The following is a 22,399-nucleotide window of genomic DNA, read 5'->3' on the forward strand; positions in this document are numbered from 1 at the left end:
GACGGGCCTGGTTTCCAGCAGGAAAACATGGATGGACAGTGCTGCTGGTGCTGAGCTGGGCCACAGTGGAGGAGCAGGCTTGCTGTGGGAGACACTGAAGCAGGTCACTCATGGAAATGTGGCTTGGAGCAGCCCAGGAAACCCCCAGTGGAGAGGGGACCAACAAGTTGAATTTCCAGGTCGGGGGTACAGGAGAGAGGTCCAGCTGAAGAGACAGGTTTCAAGTTGGTGACCAGCGAATGGTGGCTGGAGCCAGCATAGGAGAGGATGAGATCAGTTAGGGAGGTTTTTAATGTGCGAAAGGAGAGAAGATGGCCAAGGAGAGTTGGCCAAGAATAGAGCTGCAAGGAACTCGAACTAAGGCCTGAGTGAGAAGAAGGAGCCAACAAAGAGGCTAGAAGACATCTCAGAGTAGTGATACCCTGAACACTATACACCAGATAGTGGACTCTGGAGTCCGACTGACTTGGCTTTGAACCCCAACTCCACCGCTTAAACATGACAGCCTTTCCAAGACTGTCACCTCTTCCCTTGCAGACTTGTTGGGAGGATTAGATGCAGCACTGTTTTTAAAATATTTAACACAGCGCTAAAGCTTGTGGTAGGGGTTCAGTAAAGGGCAGATGTATAAGAGATCTGGAGAGGCACATTGCTGTATATGCAAATAGAGATGGAGATAGGGATGGAGATATTCTCTAAAGGTGTTCAACTAGAAGCCCTTGACAGTGTTAACAGACAGAGCCAGGGCATCTCAGCCAATGTGTATGAATAGGATCTGCTGAAACCCGACACAGTCTGAAGCCTTTGAAGCTCGGCGTGCCCGCAAGTAATGTAATGAAAAGGTGTTTTCCCCATTCAGGACAGGTGTTCAAATGATACAATTTAGAGTCTCAGATTCCAGAGCTTAATTGTTTGCTCTACATAGAATTTATCCCAGCTTAGAACACCTGTGGACTAAGTTCTTTTGATGCGCTAAAGCCTGCCTTTTGTTAAGCTTTTTGCAAGCAGTCAAAATAAGACCAAATGTCCATGCAAATCTGCAGATACACATGGACGTAAAACTAGCAGTCGTAAGAACTGTACAATAAATGCTCAACATGGCAAGTGAATCCCTGGGCTTTGGAAAATCTGGTTACATGACTAATGTAACCAGAGTTAGATATAAAATAAAATATTTTATATATAGAAACTTGCCTACACACACATAAAATTCCCTATTAGTTGTACTTGAGGTTTAGCCATGTTGAATCGATAAAAAATGATTTAGCACTGACGGTTTTCAGCAGCTGGTTGCGCTTTCAGTCTCCCATAAAGAAGTTAAAATTAATTTTAATATGTTGATGGTGCTTATTGATGATAATATTCATAATAAATATCCATTGGAAAAATCCTCTGGCACATCTATGTGACAGAGAGGTCAAAAATGTTAATGACAATCATGACTACAAAATGCAATTCAGTCAATTACTTTAATTAAATCTAAAACTACTTTATGTCTCCTCATTCATACAGTAAACTGATAGTGGGGAAAAGGGCATCATCTTTATCTGGCTCATTTCAGAGTCCAAAGAATTGGTCTCAGATTGTCTTTTGACGTTTGTGGCTCTTATGTCCCTTGTGGAACATGCCAGATAATTATAGGTCTTACAAATAATGCTGCTGCTTCTCTAAAGAGAAAAAAAAGGTTGAGATTTTTTTTTGAATGTACTTTTATGGAAAGAGTGTTTTGCCTTCACAGACACTAATCTTGTATTTACAGACTGGGTTCTATGGATCAAACCAACATTCCTGCATAAATGGTGGAAACGTCTACATTTCAGTGAATCCTTTTTAATTATATTGTTTGGGTTCAGAAGAATAGGATCCCAGCTGTCTGAAGTTCTTACTGCCACACAGATCCAAGCACTTCTGACTCAGTCATCGTAACCGTGCAAAATGCTTTTTAATTAATTGTGGGGCCATACTTGACTTTGAGGTGGTTATGCGTTTATATTGTCAAACTTGGAGAATAGAAAGATGGGGCATTTTTAAAGGTGAATCAATTAATTAACAACTCATTGAATTTTTTCAATAAATATTCATTTAGTCTCTACTACATGCCAATTAGTGTTGTGGGCATTCGAATGCAGCTATGAACCACACAGACAAAGTCCTGTCCCTGCTCTCATGGGCTTACATTTCAGTTTAAAGGAAACAAAGCAACAAGTAAGTACATTTAATAATGTCAGATAGGAAGCAAATAGAAAACCAAGCAGAATGATTGCAAGGTGACCAACTTGTCCCAGTTTCCCCGGGATTTTCCCAGTTTTAGTACTACAAGCCCTGGGAAAACCCTCCATCCCAGGCAAAATGGGATGGTCTAATCCTCAATGTGAGGATTCTTTCGGTTGCTGAGTATGTCTATTTCAATTGCGCTTTCTGAGCTGAGGAAATAACCACAGAATGGGTTGGGGACACACTAGATCCACTGTGAAACAGACCTGAGCTAAAATTCCATTGAGCGCCTGACTTCCATAAACTCCTGCTCTGATTGGTGGAACAAAGTAACAGCTTGGGTTTCCTGGAATTAATGTTAGTTCAGAGCCAGTGTCTGGTAATCCTCAAAATATCTGATCATTTCATTTTCCCTATGCACAGTCACCCAGGCATAAGGCTGTTGGTCCCTTTGGGAAGGGTTGGGAAGAAGAGTAACACTATAAACTTTTGGCAATGTGCAGGGTTTTCCCTTTCACTCAAGGGTTCTGGGTTTGTCTTAAATCTAGGAATTAATTGAGGGGTTGTGAGTCTCTGTTTTTCAGTTAGACATTTGTTTGCTTGACCTAGAACTCTTCTGCTTGTACAGCTCAAGTAAGAATTTAGTACACTGCCTATGTATTTCACTTCTAGGTACTCTATGATTAACTAGCCAATGCTGTAAGTCTCTGTGAGTCAGACTATTTTGATTATTGCTTTGACTCTGCTGATCATTATGGCAGCCATGCTCCCCTTGTCTTTAGGATTAAGTTCCATTGCTTGGTTCCTGCCAACCTGAGATCCAATCATCCCTATTGTGTTTAAGGATCCAAGTTGAGTGGCAGCAATTCCCACAGAAATATCTAATCTATAGAGAAGAATGCCCTCAGAGCTCTTCAGGAATGATGGAATTAGTCTCACAAATTTATTCCTCACAGTGCTGGTGAAAGGTATGGCCTCTGGGCATTCCCGGGGTGGATGAGAAAGTCGTACATGATAAATCTACTCTAAGATTCCAATCTCTTTAAGCCTTCAGATATCTTCACCTACATTACAACAGGGAAGTTATGGCATTTCAACTTCATTTAATGCAGGTCACCTTTTGTTCCATGCTTCATCAACCAAACAGAAAATGGTTAGAACACTTTCTAACCCCTCAAGGTACAACACTAAATCCAGAATCTCTGCTTACTGGGCCTATATCATTTAATTCATCCTGCTTAAGCTTTATGTTCCTTCCATCATTACACCATACTCTTAATGGTCATTTGCAAACATATTCCCTTGAATACTATCTGTATAAATTGGAAAAGCCATGCTGTTCTCTGAATTGTGACATACCTCCCCATGGGTCACACTTTTTACCTCACCTTTCAGGGCCTGTTGGAATGTGAATTAGTTATAGGTCTGGAGGCACCTGTAGGTCTGGTGGGGGTGGATCCTGAGATAAATTAGCAATGTCTTGCAAGTCAGCTACCTCAGGGGATTCCAGACAATTTCATCTGGCAAAGTGGGCTTATTTTCTCAGAGGAAAGGAGATGGGGGGACTGATTCCTCAGGCAAATACAGGTTTATCTGTCAAAGAAGAGTCAGTAGAATCTTTGGGCTAAATGCCCCCACCATCACCATCATCAACTCATATGTCTATATTCCAATTTTCAGGATTTTATTCCTTTTCAATCAATACCCTCACTTTAACAGAAGATACTCTGCAGGGTTGGGAACTCAATTTGTATTGTAATTCAGCTACTCACATGATGAGACTCTGCATTTGGTTTTCAGAAATGCCAACTCTGCAGTTCCAAGAAATAAGAGTTTCCTACAGAGCACAAACAGAAAATTTCACATCTTTTATTTGGTACTTGTGGTGGGTATTTGAAAAACTGAGATCATCCTTTCTTTTTATCTAGCCTATTATACATTTTAGCTTCACAAAAATATTCTAAAGTATCAAATACATGGCCACCCAGAGCTTTGTCTCTTATAAGCATTTGAGGGGGTGTATCCAATGACGAGATATTTATTATCTCTTGCCAATTCATACCAGTGACTATTGGTACCCTCTTATTCATTGAAAGTAGGGTCATTAGTGCCTTAAAATCTTATTAGATTAGAGTTAATTCCCAAAATTCCAAAATCAAGTCAGATATTGGGTACTATGTACTCAATAAGTACTAAGGGAGATTTTATTTTGGAAGGATGGTCAAGGAGGTCCTCTCTGGGGAGATGACCTTTGAGCTGAGACATGAAAAATGCATGAGAACTGTTTCCATACTCTGCAGAAGCATAAAGAAAGGGTTCCTCACCTCATGGAGATGTTCAAGAAGGAATTCCTGTTTTCAGAAAATAAATAAACATTTATGGTGTGTTCTCCATGGGCCAGGAAATGCATATATTTCGTGTCATTTAATTCTCACAACTCCAAGTCATAAGCATTATTCTCCCAATTTTACATGACAGACATAAAGTAATGAACATTGTTTCATGCTTCAAAGCTGGTAAGTAGAAAGGGGGGATAAGTACAAGCAGGGTGGAAGGGGTGCTTGAATCACATTTTCTCTTTTTTCTCATGGATTTTTAAAAATTAAACTTTTATTTGTGGTAATTGGAGATTTGCATATATAGACAGGTACTCTGTCCTCCTTACCCAGCTTCCCCCAATGGTAATATGCTGCAAAATCATGATCCAATCTGAATTAGTTTTGAGAGGAAGAATAACTTAGTGGTTGGAGAGGAGATGAAAATTTGTCTTTTATTTCATGGAGCCCAGATACTTCCTGTATAGCTCATTAAACTCATTTGATCAGGACATAATTCCTGAACAATTTCAGACATGAAAGCCTGTGGGTTAAGTAATCTCCAAGGGATGGGAAACCGTCCAAAGAACTAAGGACTATTTGGGGAAATATGAATAGGTATAAACGTAAAACTTGGAGTTTCTTCAAAACACAAACAAAGTAAGAAGCAGGGGAATAAAATGTTTTAGTATTGTCATAATACTATTTTATCCCTGTGTTGTTTACCTAAATACAAATGAGAGGCATAAGTCTTTGTTTTATTATTTAACTTCTGGTATGTGTGTGTTCCCTAAATCTTCTCAGAGCAGGCATTATATGACTTTAAAATTTCCATTGCAATTAATAGAGTTCCTTGAGTGTAATATGCAATCCATAAATATTTTATGAAATTCAAATATTTGGAAGATTGGCATTAGTACTCTAATATTGTTCAGATTGTAATTTTAAGTGATTTTTCTATAAGAGAATTTCTGAAATGACTGACTTCTAGGCTTGGCTAAAAACCATTATGATCCTTAAGAAGAGCAATATCCCTTGTTATTAATATTTCAACCCAAATCATACCAGGATGGCAAACTTGGAAAGCATAAATTTATTCAGCTTACAATGCTAACATGCAAGGAAAAATTTCTGGAATGCAAGAGTAAGGACCTCAAAAATATGCTTTTCCATAAAAGCAATAAGAGCATTGGCAAAAATGGCCAAAATCAACTTTTCAAATTAATCAGAAATTAATCAAAATCTTGAAGCAATTTGAGGAGAGTTTATTCAAAAAAGATGACTAAATCTTAGCAAGGACAATGAACATTGTGGCATTTTACTTTGCCTATTCCTTTACTCCTCTCAAACCCAAAACCTTGCAACTATGATAGCAATGAAGACAAGCAGCCTTGCAGTCACTGAAGGGGACAGAATGAGTTTGGAACTCCAAAATCTCCAAACTCTGAGAAGTGTCATGACTTATCCGGAGGTTTCTTGAAAAGCTTTCATTCTCAGGGCTTGCATTTATTTGACCTGATTCAGAATTCACTCTATAAGTGACCCTATTCCTAGGGTATTTGTCAAAAACAATCAGCAGCAGTTGTTTAACATGACAGTAGCTTTAGGTGGTTGAATAAGTTGGAGCTGACAAAAAACTGACCCAAAAACTTGAAAAAAAAATTTGGGTAATGTGTTGTCTATAGAGGGCTTTAAAAAATGTCAACATATTCCTGGCTATCTAGAAGGCCACACATAATTGCAGGGCTGCACACACTCATAGGAAAAACCTGAGAAAGCTCTAATCTTTCAAAGCTATTTATTTGAAGGTCCACACAAACCAACCTCTGCTAAGGCAGAGTTCTCAACTAAGTGACTGAGCATTGAAGGTATGCCCCCAAATATGCATTTGCACCTTGGCAAATTCAGGGAGCCTTGCTGGTTCAAGGAATTTAAGGAAATCTCTGTCCAGTCATTAGTAGACTACTAGAAATACAAAGGAGAGTTCTTCAGGCTGAATTGAAAGTACACTAGACAGTAAGTTTTAAAGGTAATACCTAGGTAAATAGAGAAGACAGTATAAGTGTATTTTTGTTTATAAATCTTTTCTTCTGTGATTTAAAAGATAACTGTATAAAGCAACAATCCTAAAACTATGTTTTTAAATTTATGTCTAGAGAAATAAGTTTTCTGATGATTATAGCATAAAGGGGGGAGGAAACAGAGATATAACTGAGCAAAGTTTTGGTATATGATTGAAATTAAGTTGGTATTAATCAGAAGTGGGTTGTTTTAAATTAAAATGTTAATTGTAATCCCCAGGGCAACCACCAAGAAAATAACTAATTCATATAGTAAAACAAACAGCAAAGACATTAAGTGGTATATTAGAAATAACTATTCACCACCAAAAGAAGCAGTATTTGATAAAAAGGAACAAATATCATAAGTTATATGGAAAATAAATAGCAAAAGGAACATGTTAATCTTATCTGTAATTACTTAAAGTAAGCTGACTAAACATTCCAACAAAAATACAGAGATTCTGAAAATTGATTAAAACACACTCCAATTCTGTGTCTACATGAGATATCTCATGTAGAGTCTAAACTAGGTTAAAAGTGAAAGGATAGAAAAGATATATCATTCAAACAATAACTAAAAGGGATCTAGAATGGCTATACTAATTCAGACAAAATAGACTTTAAGACAAAAATTGTTACTTGTGGCAAAGAAAGAGATTTTATAATGATAGAAGGGTCAATATTTCAGGAAGATAGAGCACTTATAAACATATATGAACCCAACAACAGAGTCCCAAAATCCAAGAATCAAGAACTGACAGAATTTAAGGGAGAAATAGGCAATCTAACAATAATAATTGGCGGGCTTAATACCCTACTTTCAATCATGGCTAGAATTACTAGACAGAAGATCAAGGAGAATATTTAACGATGCTATACACCAAGAATGCCTAATAGACATCTAAAGAACACTCCACCCAAGAACAGCAGATTATGCATTCTTGTCCATAAGGAAAATTGTTAAGGATAGCACTATATCTTAAGTCATAAAACAAATCTCAATAAGTTTAAAGATTGAAATAAAGCAAAGTGTATTCAATGACCACCACGGAATGAAATTAGAAAACAATAATAGAAGGATTTTTGGAAAATTCACAGCTATATGGAAATTAAACAACAGACTCTTATAAAGTCAATTGGTCAAAGAAAAAATGGCAGGAAAAATTATAAAAGTACTTTAAGGTGAATGAAAATGGAAACATAACGTACCCAAACTTGTGAGATACAGTTAACACAGTGCTTTGAAGGAAATTTATAGCAGTAAACACTTAATTTAGGAAAGATCTCAGAGAAAATTTTCATACCAATAATCTAACCTCCCATTTTAAGAAACTAAGGAAGAAGAAACCCAAATAAAGCAAAAGGAAGGAACTAATAAAGTTCAAAACAATAATAAATGAAATAGAGAATAGTTGAGAAAATAAATGAAATCAAAAGTTGGTTCTTTGAAAAGACTAAAAAAATTGACAAATCTTTAGCTTGACTGACTAAGCAAAAAGAGAGAAGACTCACATTACTAAAATCAGGCATGAAAGAAGAGACATCACTACCCACTTTAAAGACAAAAAAGGACTATGAGGACAAAATATGACAATTGTGTGCCAATGAATTAGATAATCAGCATAAAATGGGAGCCTTTTTTGAAATAAATAAATCACTTACATAGATTCAAGAAGAAATATTTGTAAATAGACCTATAACAAATAGATTGAATTAGGATTAAAAACTTCCCACAGGGAAAAACCCAGTCCCAGATGTCTTCATAAATGAATTCTCTCAAGCATTTAAAGGAGAATTAACACAAAACCAGCATTACCCAACTACCTGACATAATCCTGATATTTGAACCAAACAATGACATCATAAGAAAAGAGAACTATCAACAAATTATATATTCAGATATTTATATATATATATAAAAATTATGCACCATGACCAAGTGAGATTTATCCCAGGAACACAAGATTGGTTTAATACATGAAAATTAATCAATGTGATTGACTATATTAATAGAATTAAGAACAGAAACTACGTGATCTTCTCAATAGAAGTATTTGACCATATCTGACACCCTTTCATGATAAACGCATTTAACAAACTAGGCATAGGAAGAAACTTAATCTGATAAAGATATCTATAAAAAACTCACAGCTAATATCATATTTAATGGTGAAAGTTGGAATACTTTTCCCAACATCAGGAACAAGGCAACAATGTTCACTCTCACCACTTCTAGTCAACATTCATATTGGCAAGAAGAACTAACACTATATCCTTTTGCAGAAAACATGCTCTCATATATAGAAAATCCTAAGGAATGCATATACACCTACACAAACTACAAAAGCTAATAAACAAGTTTAGCAAGGCTGCAGAATACAAGATTAGTATACAAAAATCAGTTGTATTCTTATACATTAGCAGTGAACAATCTAAAAATGAAATCAAGAAACAATTCAATTTTCAATAGTATCCAACTTCACAACTTACTATAAAGCTACACTAATCAAGACAGTCTGTTTCTGGCTCAAGAATGTATATTTAGATCAATCCTATACAGTCAAAACCCCAGAAATAATTACAGTCGATTGATTTTCAACAAGGGTGCAAAGATTATTTAATGGGAAATAATATTCTTCATTTTTTACAAACGGTGCTGGACAACTGGAAATCCACACACAAAAGAATGCAGTTGTACCCCTATCTAACGCTATACATAAAAATTAATTTAAATTGATTGTAGACCTAAATGTAAGAGCTAAAACTATAAACTTGAATTAGGCCATGATTTCTTAGATATGACACTGTAAAGCAAAAGAAACAAAAGAAAAAAATAGTAAATTGGACCTCATTAAAATTAACAAAAGTTAAGTTTTGAAAGACACCATCAAGAAAGTGTGAACACAGCCTAAGAGTGGGAGAAAATATTTTCAAATCATTTATCTGATAAGGGATTTGCATTCAAAGTATAAAAAAACAAATAACCCAGTTAAAGATGGGCAAAGGATTTGAAAAGACATTTTTCTAAAGAAGATAAACAAAATGCCAATAAACACACAAAAAGATATTGAGTATCATTAGTCTTTAGGGGAATACAAATCAAGACCACAATGAAATACTACTTAACATCCACTAGGATGGATATAATAGATAAAATGACATACAATAACAAATGTTGGTGAGGATATGTAGAGAAATTGGAATACTCATATACTGTTGCTGGGTTTGTAAAGTGGTGCAGCCACTTTGGGAAACAGTTTGGCAGTTTCTCAAAATGTATAGCATAGAGTTACCATATGACCCAAATATTTAGCATATTTGGGTAAATACCTAAGAGAACTGAAAATATGTGCCCATCCAAGAAAAATAATTGTACAGGAATACTCTTAGCAACATTATTGATAATAGCCCCAAATTGGAAGCAACCCAAATGTCTGTCAACTGATGATTGTAAAAGCAAATGTGGTATATCCATACAATGGAATGTTTTCTGATTCTGAAAAGGATTGCAGGACTATTAATGCTAAAACATTGATGATCCTTTGAAAGCAAGAGTTGGCAAATCCATAGGGACAGAAAGCAGATTAGAGGTTGATATGGGGGGTGGTGGCAATAGGAAATGATTGCTAATGGATATGGAGTATATTTTGGGGGATGACAAAAATATTCTGAAATTAGTGGTGATAGTTGTACAACTCTGAGAACATGCTCCAAACCACTGAATTGTGTACTTAAAGCAGATGAATTTTATGGTATATGAATTATATCTCAATAAAGCTGTTATGAAAGACCTGTTTTAAAGGTTAACATCTATAAGAAATAATAAACACACGAGTAAGTAAATTTCTATAAAATAAAATCACTTGATAAGAAATTTAGAATTATCTTCTAATGTCCAATTTTCTTTCCTCTCTTTTAGCTGGACATATGACTATTTAGCTGGACTGTTTTTCCCCAGTTACCTTTGCGGGTAGGTGTAGTCATTTGACTAAATTCTGGTCTATGGTTTAAGAGTGAAATGATTTGTGAAGCTGCTCTGTTGTGCTCTTTTTCTTTAAAGAAAGTTATTGGTTCTCTATTTCCTATCTTACACTTCCGACAGGCTGAAACTTGAAAATGTCAGCTTTGCACAGGCTGACAAGAGCAACAATTTAGGACATGGAATAAAACACGCTGGAAGGAGGCTGGGCTGCTGAGCGAACTTGAGAAACAGAGTCTTGTAATTTGGTCGGAGATGAGAGAAAAACGGTGCCATATTTTGTTGGCCATTGTTATTTTGGACACTTTTAAAGCAACCAAACCAATCTTCTAATATATGTAATAAGATCTTTAGGGTCAAGGTAATTTTTTAAAAGATATATTTTTTTCTTCCAAAGCACTATGCTCAAAATATTTCAAAAGAACCACTCTGAGGATACTGACAAACAAACCAAACTTTATTGTCCTCGGGAGTTCAAAACATAGTGAGAGAATTTGTCACATTCATAGATAGCTAATGTCTAATGAAGTAGATACAACATTAGAGATTCAAATAGAGTTTCAGTAAAATTGAAAAATAGATTCAAATAAAATTGCAGAGAACATAAAGGACTGTAAGAAGGCTTAAAGGATGGGGGAAGGCGTGGATATTGAGCTGGGTCTTGAAGTACTCCAGGGGGTGTAGTCCCAGGGAGAAAAGGAGAGGTGAACACAGCAGGTTTCAACCTAAGTGAGAATATAGCAGAGCTACTGGAGAGGAAAACATCACTTTAAGACTATGCTTGGTTCTTCAGATTGATTGATGCTATGGATATTTGACCTGAAGCTCAGGACAGATACCAGGCCAGAAATATGAATTTGAGAGTCATCTGCAAAGAGATGGTGTTTGAAGAACTTGAAAGGAGCTAAAGCTTCACAATTACTTGCTTTTCTATCATCAGAACTCACCTCCTTCCTTACTGCTGCCCTGTGTGCTCTTCATCATTCTTTTTATCACCTTTAATCATATTAAAATTACTTTTAGTGTTAGTAATTTTATAAATTTAGAAACACATAGCAGTAAGGTTTCCTCTTCTTATGTGTATTGATGAAAAAACAACTCATGTTACTAGCTCAAAAACACAATGTAATACTTTACATAGAGTAGAGTATATAAAATGTAATAAGAAATTATATTACCTTCATCCACTTACAAATGATTTTCTTAACTATTTGAAAGATAATACTTTGCTTTTATCCAGTAATATTAATTTGGAATGTTCTAACGGCAAATTTGCAAAATGATGCAGATTTAATTTTAAAGGGGGATTAATTATTTTAAAACTTTTTTATTTGGTCATACTTTTAGAGTTACAGAAGAATTGCAGATATAGTATAGAGCTCCTGATTACCCTTTGCCCATCTTCTGTTATTTTTAATATCTTACATAACCACTGTACTAAGAATTTAATTACAAGTAAGTCCAGTACTACTAACTAAACCCCAGACTTTATCAGAGTTCCCAGTTTTTCCTCTAATGTCCTTATTTTTCTGTTCCAGGATCCAGGCCAAGATCCCAACATGCCTTTAGTCTAACTTTTCAAATCCTCCTTACTCAAATTTAGATAACAGTGCAGTCCCAGGGTTTCTCTCCAGTCCATCTAAAGTCGAGAAGACTGGAATGGGTTCTAGAAAGTATTGGTTCAAGTCCCAGGTCAGTCATTACTGAAGTCCTTGGCCTGGCCAGGATAGTTGTGGAGTTTAAACATGAAAGCACTTTAAAAATTATAAAGATCATTTACTTATTCATCAAGCATTCAGAAAACCTCTCCTGAGTGCCTGCTCTTATTTCAGACACTGTGATGGGGACAGGGGCCACACAGCAAATAACTCCCAGCCCCTGCTTGCCAGCAGTTCTGCTCTCGGAAGGCTGATCATTAAGTATTTATTGGACGCCTACCACTGGCCCTATGGCACCAATGATTAACTTTCCATTAGAATGCACTCCATGAATATTCCATTACAGGCTTGAAAGAGTTAATGTGCTGCCAATGCTTCCCCCACGCCTGGGGAGTCAAGCATGGGCTGCAGATACATTAGCCTCCGAGTATGTATTTTCTTTTCTTCTCTGTTTATGTCTCTGTTTTCTGTAACGTCTCCGAAGCTGCCGCAGTATCTTCCAAGTTCTCTGACAATGCCATAAATTTCATTAAGAAGATGAAGCCTTATGGGGCAATTAACTCCAAAAGTGGTACAAAGCAATAGCAAGGAGATACCGTCCTGTAGTACTTAGCACTTAGCTCTGAAATTGAGATAAGCCCTATCAACTCGGGGTTGTGTTTAATGTTCACTGCGCTTCCATACCACAGCTACAACCTAGCGGTCACTGTGTTAACACTCCCCAATATCTATTACAATTAGTTTTTGATTAAGAGGCCTAACATGGCTTTTGAAGCTTTTTATGTTGCGTCAAATGGCCAGTGATGGAGTGAGATGCACAGACACCTCCCAGTAACAAAGCATCTTGTAAAAGGTTTCAAGTGAACTATTTTATCATCCTAATGGAAACCAGATGACGCTAACTCCCCCCTTAATTTCAACTATTTACTGAAGAGCCCTTGTTTTGAATTACTTAAAGATTTATTCTTAAATGACTATCTCATGCATCAAGAATTGCTCATAACAGAGCCATTTGGACTTTGGGGAAGCTTTTAAAGATGACTGAAGCAATTTCCACAGTGGGTTTATTTTATTACTATTATTTTTTCCATTTGATTTTTTAAAAGAGCAAAGACCATTGCCCTTTTCTAGCTTTTGATTATTGTTTCTCGGGCCTTTCTCTCTCAACTTGTGCTTTCTTTGCTGAGGTTTCCACGGGTAGGCATTGCCTGTTGGCTAAAAGAGAGGCCACTGGTGTCTTGTGAGAAAAGAAATACTTTGCTCATGTAGGATATAACTCTGTAGGAAAAACTGATGTTTATTATTTTTAAAAGGTGCATTACGTGAAACTAAGGACAATCATCTAAAACTTACACACTTAACAAAAATGGTACATAAATATGACATACCCTGTGAATGGGGATCATATTAGCCTTGAACCTTTTCTTTTTCTTTTTACAATTATAGTTTTATTTTGGCAAAAGGATCCATATAAGAAGAAGCCAGAAGAAGAGGTGCATAGGGCGAGTTATGGGAAGGTCTTAAACGTGGAGCTTCTAGGTCCTCTCCATGTGGAGTCAGCATGTGTCAACCTCCCTGCACAGCCGTGTGTCTTCACAATTATGGACTCTCCTTGACTGTTTACTAAGGCCACATCGTTCCCTTAGAACCTGGCCTGGGGGGTGCAGTAGAGGCGTCCTGAGTTTTCCTCCACCTCTAGAAAAGTCATTGCTTTTGCGAGGCCAGCTGGGCTGGAGATTATGAACCCTTGGTAGGCAACGGCCTTGACACAGGGAGACAGTGTGATGTGTTGGCTCTGCCTGTCATAGCTGTGTCTTCTAAGGCAAGTTACCCATCTTGCTGAGACTTAGCTTCCCTTCATGTAATGACAACATTATCCACTTCGTAGAGTTAACAATAAATAAATAAAATTAGATACTTAAAGTGCCTGCTAAGCAGTAGCCTTTTGCTAGCTTCTATATCCCTCTTTTTCTTTCACATGCTATCCCATTTTTATATTGCCTGGTATAATGTGAATGAATGAAATTACCAGGATGCTTGTCACATGATCAGAACTTACTGTGTGCTGGGTATCTTGCTAGGTTTGGGAATACTGAGATGGGGCGGAGTCCTGCTCATACACAAATTGGGGCATAGACAGAAGGCAGAGAATGTTAACAGAATCAGATAGATAGATATGAATAGCCAAGGGGACTCTGAGGAGGGCTGATTCCTCCTATAGGATCACATATATAATTTCTCATAGCCTTCTCATACCCTCTTCCTCAAGTTTAACAGTGATAGATTTAGAGCAAGACACACACACACAAAGCTATAACATTCATTCCTTGATATTTTACTTATCCCAGTCTCTTTCTAAAGCATTATTGCTTCGAAGTCCATTCATTTAATTTCATTCATTTATGCATCCATTCAATATTTATGCACTATTTTCCAAGCCCAGGGCTAGGCGGTGGAGATTCAAGCTTGAAAGCAGTCGTCTCTGCCTTTAGCCTTGGAATTCACAGCTCTCTGGGGGCAGACGTGTGCACCCATGATTGTAGTGCAGAGGTGAGTGCTAGGACAGAGGTTGGCAGAGGTGGTCAGGGAAACCCAAGGGAGAGGCTCCCTAATCACCTGGAGAGGGGTTAGATGCAGCTTTCAAGAAGAGGAGACACTTGAATACAGTTGAATTTGGTAAGACAAGCAAGAAATTGCCCATGTTCAAAGTGAGGGCAATGTGGAGACTTTCAGTTAAGAAAGGGTAGAAGGTACAAGAAAGCATCGTTCACTTGGCCAGCTGTCAGTGGTTCAGAAGAAATCGTGGTAGTCCCCACACCATGTGATTGTGGGGAAATAAGGACCATGTAATGAGGCCATTATACACATTCAGAAACAAGTTCCTATATACCCTCTATAGAGTTTTTGTGTTAACGTCTCCACATTGAACACATCATACAAACCTTATTTTCTTTTCACTTTCTCTAGAATCCTTCTTGTTTGCTGCTTTTGACTAATTTCTAGTTTTATAGTCTACGTTAGCAGTCAGTTAGAAGCTGTTATTGATATAACCAACCTCAAATAATTTAATTTTTAGCTTGGATATGTCAAAATGTCCAGTAAATCTTTAGGGATTTTTGTTTTTAAATTTAGTTAAGGGATTTCAACTGATAATTGGACTGTTGGCCTAAGAATGGTTTCAATAGGTTATCAATATTGAAAAGTCCTGAAATCAGAGGTTTCACATAAACTCTGACTCCTATGGAAAAAAAAAAGATTTAATGATTTGGGTCCATAGAACTCAGTTCTCCTCTGTCCTTGCTGGACCCATCATACTTGCTAAGTTTCCTTGGCTGCCCCCCAGGCTTTTACCTTCTTGATCGACCATTTGAGTTTTCACGACAAAGTTCTGGGGTGCAGAATTTAACCTTCTCTACCCAGGAATTTTAATCTAAAGCACAGGCATAATAACTAAATGGAAGAGTTAATGGTTTTAGAGAGACCTTGTAAGTTGGTGATAAAACAAATTTCTTGAACAATTTTGCATTTCACCATGGGAGGAAAACAGGGTATATAGTAAGTGTTGGGCCAAGGAATGTTTTAAAAATAAATGGTCATCCAGAAGTTTTACTTCCGAGATCCCATTTACTTTTTATCATGACCATCTCAAAAGTGTTGTCTTATTTTGGTGAGAATATGAGAAATATAAGAAAGATGGAAAAGTTATTTTTTACTCTCTAGCAACCAGAAATCGCCACTGGTTTTTCTTGTCCTCTTAAGAGGTTTCTTAGGACACATGCTTTGGTGTGCTTGGTTGAAAGTGCTGGTTTTCCCTGGTGTTAATTATTAATGTGACCTGTTTATGTAGTAGTTATCCAGCTAACCATTAATATCTGTTTACTCATTGATGACCTTTGCAATTGCGTACCTAGCTCCTGGCTGTAAATGTCAACCTTTTTTTTCGCATACTAAATGATTTCTTCATATCTACTGACTACCTGAAACAGCTCCTTAGTGAGGTAAACTAATGCCGAGCAACACAAATATGATTTTTATGCAGATGAAAGGGAAGACAAGCATGGATTGTTTTTAAGAGGATTAAGATGCAAAGATTTCTTTTTTGGAAGGAAGCAAGAGAGGTGTATGATTGACAAATGCAAGGAGCCTGGGCGTGGGGGTGGGACAGACCACTGGCAAGAAAAAAAGTTCTTTTTACTCTTGTCCTTAGGCTGAGAGAAAAACAAGGAGAGGACTCTAACCTAGTCCTGGGAAATGGAACCCAATTTTATTTTTTCAAAATGTTGGTGTTAAGCAGTTGCACATTTAAGCAGGCCTGCGGGATTTATCACTAGATGCCCTGTCAATCTGCAGGAAACACCAAACTAGCAAGACATTTCCCTTCCACACAATTGGAGTGGCTAAAGCTGAGATTAAGCAATGCTGCTGGTTTAGGGTTGCAACTGGTGACCTTAATTTTACCCATCATCTGCCGCTGTGTCTATCTGACATTCCTTAATTGCATTTGCCTAATTTAAACAGACAACGGTAGCCCAAGTTTTTTTTTTCACCCCCGAATCATAAAAAAGGCAGATGAGATATTTCTCAGAAATGAATCACAATACAATTCTTGCTGTTGACCACTGCTGGGATAACAAAAGCAGCCAGTTTCCCTTCTCCTCACTCCATTAACATACCATTGCAGGGAAGGACCCTTCGAAATATTATTATCTTTGCATAACAATACAATTTAAAAGTCTCTCAGTGCTTCTTTATTGAAATATTTTAAAATATGAATATCGTCCCTGCCATAAATAACCGTTATGGCGTTCATAGAGATTAAAGTTTTGAGATATGCCCTAGGTGTACAGTCACATTTTCTTGTTCATTGAGTTCTAACTTCAGCAAAATTAGTTTTTTAGAAACAGCCCTGAATACTTGCTGTGACTGTCACTTCGTGTTGAATTTATCATATAGAATTTAAGGCGGAAGACTGGGGAGCAATCAGTCACAAGCGATTGTATTCGTAATCTCTGAGGTTTGGGATGGGGGCTGGGGAGGAGATAAGCATTCTAGAATGTTCATTCACGGACAGGGGTGAGGGGATTTGCAGAGGCTGGGTAATGCATTGCCTTCAAGTCTGCTTCTGTGTCTGGTGGTTGGGCTGTGCTTCGTGTTCATAAATGCCTCTCAGGTTTTCTCCGCTAAATGATAACTCAGCTTGTCTTTCCCAGTGAGTTCGGCAATAAATAGATGTATGGGCTTTGGCGTGGGTGTTTGGACTTAGTTAGAAACTGTAATGTTGTAGAATAGACAAGTGGACTCAATCATTGTGCCAGCAACAAAACACAGACTTTTCAAGGAATTGCAGGGACCTGGGTTTTATGCTAAGTTTACAATGGCATGACCTGAAAAGCAATTCAAAATCTAGGCTAGTACTAGCATGTTAGTTCCAAGCCTGTAGGGGAAAAATTGTCAAAATGCACCTCGATATCTTTGAAAACTAAACATCCATTAGAGCAATTTGAAGGAGTTACAGGCAAGTAGAAAAGTTGAGTTGGTCCTTGATCTCATTGAATATATATTTTTGCCCTGGGAACTGAGTAGAACATTTTCCCAAGACTGCAAATTCAGGGCTAGTTTTTATTTTTCTCTGATACGCAAGGCAGGCATTCTTTACAGTCTCTGGATTTTGGAAGTCTCGTACACTTAATAGATTGCAGATTTGTATCTGGATATCAAAAGAGGCTTTTGCACTTTGCCAATCAGAATCCCACATTTACATTTCCTCTTTATGTCACATGGTCAATATGCTTAATTCCCACATGGAAAATTTCCTTCACACATCTTATGCAGGGCAACACTGGAAATTTGGGTTTAAGGAATGCGCCGACAGCAGCCCTGAGCTATCTTGGCTTCTTCACTGCTGGTTTGATTTCCCGCCCAGTATGATGCAAGTTATGTGTAGCTCAAAACTCTCAAATTAGCTCCTGGAGCTGTATCAGGAGTGTGCTAGGGCCCAGGAGCGACACAAGAGGGGCAGAAGAGGCAGCGGGGGTGGTGCGCCTAGCTCACTTCCCACTGCGATTGCAGAGGTTACTGTTGTTTGTAAAGATTCAGGGCTGTTAGCTTCTGCAGGAAGCCTGTCCTCAGTCCCACCCGACAGTCCCACTCATTCGCGACCCTTCCTCTGGACCTGTGGGACACTAGGATTATCCCCATTATTGCATTTACCACATTGTGCTGAAAGATCCTTCCATGTGTCTCTCCTCCAGCTAGACTATGGATGCCTTGAGGGCAGGGACTCCCCAGCACCAGCTGTGTGTGTCCGACATGCGGACACACTCAGCGAAGGCAGTCCAGGCAGCTGGTAGGGTTAGGGCTAAATGGGACTGACCACTGGGGTGATAATGAGAATATTGATAGCTCCTAATTACTGGACAGTTAACTCAATGATTTTAACTGCTGTGCTAGGTGATTTATTTACCCCCATTTTACAGATGGGGAAACAGATTTAGTAAGGTCAAGCAATTTGCACAGGGTAGGTTAGGAAGCGGGGAAACTGAAAGGTGAAGAGCTGGTAGTCCAGGCTATCTCTGCCTGGCTCTTTGTGTTCTGAACATAGATCCCTCTGCTTTATTGAGCAAAGACAACATTTCCACTCTCAAAAATACCTTTGAGTGGGAGTCACAGAGCTAGTGATAACTACAAAGAGTCTCCTCAAAGGCAAAGGAAGCACCCCAAGTTCCTTGCATTTGGAAGCACCTCGAGTTCCTTGCATTTTCAGGTTCAGCTTGGTTCATTTAGGGCCTATTCACTATTTCATTCTTAGCATTTTACAATAAAGTGATGGCCGATCTCAATATTTTTACCTGCATTGGGTTTCTGGCTCCATTGCATCCTAACTATGTGATCTTGGGGCAAATTCCTCGACTTCTCTGTGCCTTACTTTCCTCATCTGCGAACATGGGGATTTAGAGCTGTCACAAGGAACAACTGTTTTAACACCTGTAGAGCTTCCGGAACAGTGCTTGGCACATTCTGTGTGGGCAGAGAGCATTCGATGGTTCTTTTCCAGCTCAACTCTGTCCCGGTCTCCTCCGGCTGCTGCTGGCATGGCCTGCAGGTCTTCACTGCTTGGGTGGCCCTGCCCCAGGGCTCAGGGCACATATGGCAGGTCATCTGCTGAGCCTTGTGGCTGGCACCTGGCCTCCGAGGGTCTACATGCACCTTAAAGCCATCGTCTTTGAGACCCAGCCACTTCCCCAGGGGGCCACCCCCGATTGGGGCCCAAGCCAGGTCCTTTAGCCTCCCCTTCGCTGGAATCTTCCTCTCCACTCTATCTCTGTCCCTCTCTCTCTTCTCTTAAAGGCCCAGTGACATTCCTCTCTTCCTCGTTCCTCTCTTCCTTGGGGGCTGGCATTATCCTCTCCAGAGCTTGGGCTTTGTAGAAACAAAAGCCAGGTGTCTTGGCTTTGGTCTTTTAAAGCAGAACTCCCCTGAGGCAGGGGCACAGGAGGGCCTGGCTTGCTTTGTAGAATGGGAGCCGGCAAATGCTGAGATACAAATGCAAATTAATATATCAGTAAATTATCCTGCCCCACTGACATACTCTCTAATCAGGAAGACAGAGAAACATGGGGAGGATGCCAGGAAAGAATGTGGAGGAGCTAGGAGGAGCCACAGAGACAACGGCTGACGGAGGAGCGGAGTTTCCAGATGCTTCAAAGCCTGAACTTTTCCCCTGCGATTTTATTGGGTGTGCAGGGATCCCCGGCTACTGCCGCCACTGGAGTGACTGGAAGACAGGAATAACAAGGAAGCAGAGGAGAATGGAGGGACCAAAGAAAAAAAAGGAGGTGGGGCTGCAGAAAAGTTAGGCTAATGGCAATAATATGTGAGAGACAAAAGTATCAAGAATTTGCCGTGTGCCTGGTACTGAGTATGCTTTGACTCTCACATTAGTCTCACAAACTCATTATTATTATTCCCATTATAAGGATGAGAAAACTGAGGAGATAAAAGTTAAGTAAGCTTTCTCGGTTTCCTACATATAAGAAGTGGTCAAGCTAGGTTGGCAGCCAGACAGTTTGAGGCTGCAGGTTATGCACTGGACCCCCTTGCTCTTAGGTTACCTCTTGGTAAGCCCCGGAAGTGAACGTGGTCCCTACAACAAATGTAGTCTCAGCTGGGGAATTTTCTGGAAGTAAATGAAGAATAAGCAAATACCTGTTTGAAGGAGAAGAAATTCAGACTATAAATGAGAACGAAGCTCTGCTACCTGGACTGCAATATGGACAAACTGTTGAAGAGAGGGAATAAAGCTATCACGCCTGAAAACTGATGAAGAGCTTGCACAAACCTAGCCTCATCGGCTCCACCCAACTCTGTAAAGTAGATCCTTCCAAGAGTGTTATTGCCACTATATAGATGTGGAAACTGAGGTTCAGAGGAATTAAGTGGCAGGGTCAAGTGTGTAAGAGGGAGATTTCAATACTGATGACAGATCGGCTCTAAATCCAAAGTTGATGGGACGGTGGACATTATATTTTATATTGAGGGTGGCCCATGGCCCCCACCCACAGGCTGGCCAAAGATGGGAATTAGAGTGTGGAGGAGGAAGGCAAAGCCACGTACCCCGTGCAGGCTGGTGGGTTCCTCAGTCAGGAGAAAGGCATGTAAAAGGGAAAGTAGTGTGGGCTGCATAGAGGGGAAGAAGATAGTGATTCAGATGGGTCTTGATTTAAGCATTAGTTTTGTTAGAAGAAGAGAAGCAGCTGAGATTCAAGATATGATGGAATACATCTTCATATTCACAGAGAAGACACAACTATGTGGTGATAGTGTGAGCCATTGATTGTATAATATGGTTGGACTGAATGTGTGTGGATATTTCTCAATAAAAATAAAATAAAGATAGAGTGGAAGCATGCCAGAAGGAGGCATGTAAAAACAGTGCAGCGTGGTGAGGAGAGGAGGAACTGGAAGCAGAATTTAAGAGGAGAATCTAGGCATGGAACATTTGGCATCCATTATGGAGAGTTAAAAGATGGGCAAAGAAAGTAGGAAGTGAAAAGTGAAGGAAGCGGAAAAGAAAGTGAACATGTAGATGATTTGGAAGTTGTTCTCAGAAACTAGGAACATTGCCTGGAAGTTTTACAAAACGGATTTCTGCGTAAAGGGAATATGCTGTTTTGGGTCAGGAGAGGAAACACCTGTTTGAAGAAGTGTGCGGGAGAAGCAGAGACACACCTAGGCCAGAAGATTTGGGCAGACAGATGGATGTCATTGTGATGAGAAAGGAAAATAATATCAATAGGCTTCAGCTAAAATCAAAGAGGAAAAAAAATAAAACTGGAACTGGAAGAACAAAATACCAGTGTTCTTTCTAGGACTCACTAGAACCATAATAGAAATGTTGACACATTAATTATTAGACCAGCATTTCTTAAACATATATGATGACAGCCCCTTCCCACTTTGTAATGGTGATCTTTTATTACGTCATAGAATTATAATCTTAGGAACATAGTTTGCAAAATGCTACCTTAGTGGCATCAAGGCTGATGTTTTTGCCCCTAAAATCTTTTGTTCCCAAATTATATTAATTTTTGAGTTTTCAGTAGCAGTTAATAATTTTTCTGATTCTCGTTGCTTTCACCATGCCTGTTTTGTGACTTCTTTTAGGCTATGAGCAAAAAAAAACAGACTTGTTAGAATTTTGCCAAAGTGTCATAGCATTTTAAGTGTTTGTCTTTGGATACTCTTCCATGAGCAAATACATGAATTTACTGTGTTTTTGCTCTCCCAACCATTTTGACTGCCTGACGATTTTTCTTGCTTACTTGGTTTTTAGCTTCGATTCAGAAAGCAGAGAACTTTTCAGTGAATTGGGCTCCAAATAATTGAAGCATTATTGCTACTAATAATGTTGGCATTGCATGAAAGCAATAGAATCAGTCTGCAGATTAAAGACTGCAGAGGTCCTTAAAATAAACAGTTAATGCAGAGATTAGCCTGCATATTTTGAGGATTTTTTCAAATTTTTATCATGCACACATGCTCACCTGATGTTTGCAAAAGCGGCAAGCATATTATTTGTCAAACGATAGTGAACTGTAGTATGAGAAATACATAAGAACATACTGGTGAGATTAATAAGACCAGAAACTTAGCCATGAGCAAATACATCCC

At 38.6% G+C, this 22,399-nt stretch overlaps 1 long non-coding RNA gene across 3 annotated transcripts in view; it reads left to right on the forward strand.

Annotated features, from left to right (window-relative positions):
- LOC143652461 (uncharacterized) overlaps nucleotides 1-22,399 on the forward strand; it is a 151,909-nt gene that overhangs the window by 119,507 nt on the left and 10,003 nt on the right. For 2 of the 3 annotated variants that reach the window (XR_013160684.1, XR_013160685.1), the window contains exon 4: nucleotides 10,512-10,562. The exons of the other annotated variant lie outside the window; for it this stretch is intronic. This is a non-coding gene — a long non-coding RNA (uncharacterized LOC143652461). The remainder of the gene's footprint in view (nucleotides 1-10,511; nucleotides 10,563-22,399) is intronic. 3 annotated transcript variants of the gene reach the window in all.

This window comes from Tamandua tetradactyla, chromosome 12 (genome assembly GCF_023851605.1).
Source record: "Tamandua tetradactyla isolate mTamTet1 chromosome 12, mTamTet1.pri, whole genome shotgun sequence".
NCBI classification, from domain to species: Eukaryota; Metazoa; Chordata; class Mammalia; order Pilosa; family Myrmecophagidae; genus Tamandua; species Tamandua tetradactyla.